At 35.1% G+C, this 2,832-nt stretch overlaps 1 pseudogene; it reads left to right on the top strand.

Moving 5' to 3' along the window:
* Positions 1–658: 658 nt before the first annotated feature.
* Positions 659–1,429, top strand: LOC143615054 (18S ribosomal RNA; annotated as a pseudogene).
* Positions 1,430–2,832: the final 1,403 nt, after the last annotated feature.

Here is a 2,832-nt window from a genome sequence, read left to right as displayed (position 1 = left end):
TGCCACAACGAGGTGTCGACTTTTCACCATCTATGCAACATCGTTAATGGTAATTTTTACATGCACTACCAAAAAATGCATCTATTGACATACAAAAAGTGCCACTAAAAAGCATAAAAGTACCACTAAAGACCATTGTAAGAATGCGGGGTACACAAAAAAAGTGTCACTAGAAGAGGTGACGCTAAAGCCATTTAGTGTCACTTCTTGGATCTGCCGCACAAAGTTTTTTAGTGGCACTTTTTTTTGCCACAATATAGAAAATGATTTTCGTGGTACAATTTTTGTGTCTTTAAAAAGTATTATAGTTACATAATCATACTAGTAAAAACAAGGTAAAAACTATTTCTATTTAAATAAATGTACTGTTATTAGTGGCACATAGTTTCATCACACAAATCACAAGGTAAAAAATATATATATAAAATAAAATTTTGATATTAAATGAAGAGATCATAATATTATAACTTCAATAATAAATTCAATCCGAAACATAATTCAAATGTTGAAAACAAAAACCATGTACTAAGTTACATTATTCAAATTTCCAAATGTTAACATGATGAATCTAAACTTTCTTTTGGGTGAGAATTTCACTTTCATAAAACATAGATCCAAAGCTTATCATAATATCCAACTTGCCATCATCTACCATATAAACAAGCATAAGTATTGATTAAAAAAAACTAAAGGTTTTTTTTTCTTAATGAAAGTGTACGTTATTCAAAAGTAAAAATTTATAAAAAATATCACAGACACCTAACAATTAGACAAAAAAAATGGCTAGAACACCAAAGAATTGCCGACACTGACACTGAGAGACGAAAGCTAGGGGAGCGAATGGGATTAGATACCCCAGTAGTCCTAGCCGTAAATGATGGATACTAGGCGCTGTGTGTATCGACCCGTGCAGTGTTGTAGCTAACACGTTAAGTATCCCACCTGGGGAGTACGTTCACAAGAATGAAACTCAAAGGAATTGACGGGGGCTCGCACAAGCGGTGGAGCATGTGGTTTAATTCGATGCAAAGCGAAGAACGTTACCAGGGCTTGACATGCCGTGAATCCTTTTGAAAGAGAGGGTTGCCTTCGGGAACGCAGACACAGGTGGTGCATGGCTGTCGTCAACTCGTGTCGTAAGGTGTTGGATTACGTCCCGCAATGAGCGCAACCCTCGTGTTTAGTTGCCATCATTGAGTTTGGAACCCTGAACAGACTGCCGGTGATAAGCCGGAGGAAGGTGAGGATGACGTCAAGTCATCATGCCCCTTATGTCCTGGGAGACACGTTCTACAATGGTCGGCACAAAGGGTCGCCGTACACAAATAACTAACATATTACCTTAACTGCAACGTCAACAAAAATTTAAAGATCAATTGTCCAAACGTCTTTCTTGCCCTGTAAAATAAAAGTTTTTGGTTGATCAATTCCATATGGATTACAACATAATTAAAACCATTTAATATGGTGAAATAAATAAAAAAAACACCAAGTTAAAAGTAATTACCAGTATCATTATGAATTCTTGAAGATGATACTTCATTAACCGATAAAGAGTTGCTATGGACAAATGAACCAACGCAAGGGACCTATATGATTTAAACGAAAAAATGCTAGTGCATAAACACATAATATATATATATATATACTAGTAGTAGATGTGCCCGCGCGTTGTGACGGGGGAGACAGGGGATGTGTTCGGTATGGGGTCGATTTCCGGTGTGTTGGTGACGCATAGAGAATTCAGCCAGTAACTGTTTAGGGCAATGTGGCGAGTGCATGATCGGTGTAAGTGAGCAAATAATTTATATAGTTGAATAAAAATGGAGCTATTGTGATTAGAATTGGATGTAAGGAGTTAACTATGAACAAGGCATAACTATATGATGTTATAAAGCAGATTAGTTGGATTAGGTTCCATCCATTAGTGGCCCCTACGTCGATTGTTTATGATTTAGTTTGTAGCATAACTGAGGAAAAAATGCATTCGAGAAGTAAAAGTAACATGTTATCAAAAAGACATGTTTTTATGTTGTGAAATTCACCCGAGCGGTGGTGTAATGGTGGCTCGTTCTAACCACATGAAAAGCTCGTAAGGAGAACAATAGTAAGAATCCCATATATAGTTCCGGAAAGGTGGAACAAAACATTCCTTTCATAAAATCAAAATATTTTTGGAAACCCACATGACCCGTTTGACTATTTTGAACCTTTTTTTCCGTATTCATTTCAAGCGCCTATTTGGACCTGCTTGATTTTAATTCACTACCTGAACTGTTTATCACTAATTCATTAGGTTTTGACCCGCTTCATTTTAATACACCATATTTTGACTCGTATAATATATATATATATATATATCAATTACAACTATATTTTGAACCTTTTCATTTTAAGTCACTATGTTTTGTCCTGTTTAATTTTAATACACCAGGTTTTGGTCAGTTTCATATTTAAATGACATATTTTGGCCCGTTTCATTTTAAGTCAACGTATTTTGGCCCGTTTAATTTTGTTTCCCCGTGATTTGATCCGTTCATATATTCAACCGTTTCAAATACACTTTTTTATTTATCAATTAACTATAATTTGATTCCTTTCATTTTAAGAAACGTATTTTGGCCCGTTTAAGTAAACTTGTTTATATATCAGTTAACTATAATTTGATTCCTTTCATTTTAAGTCACTATCTTCTGACCAGTTTCATTTAAATCACCCGACTTTGGCCCGTATCATCGTGAAATTACATATTTTGGCCCGCTTCTGTTGGGTATTATATTTTAGACCTACGCATCCAATCGTTACTCGTTTATAATAAGAAACTAAAGAAAA

This window comes from Bidens hawaiensis, unplaced genomic scaffold, assembly GCF_021521415.1.
Source record: "Bidens hawaiensis isolate Kalapana, Puna unplaced genomic scaffold, B.hawaiensis_p1.1 tig00041753_1, whole genome shotgun sequence".
Classification (NCBI taxonomy): domain Eukaryota; kingdom Viridiplantae; phylum Streptophyta; class Magnoliopsida; order Asterales; family Asteraceae; genus Bidens; species Bidens hawaiensis.
This window is presented reverse-complemented; position numbering and strand designations above follow the sequence as displayed.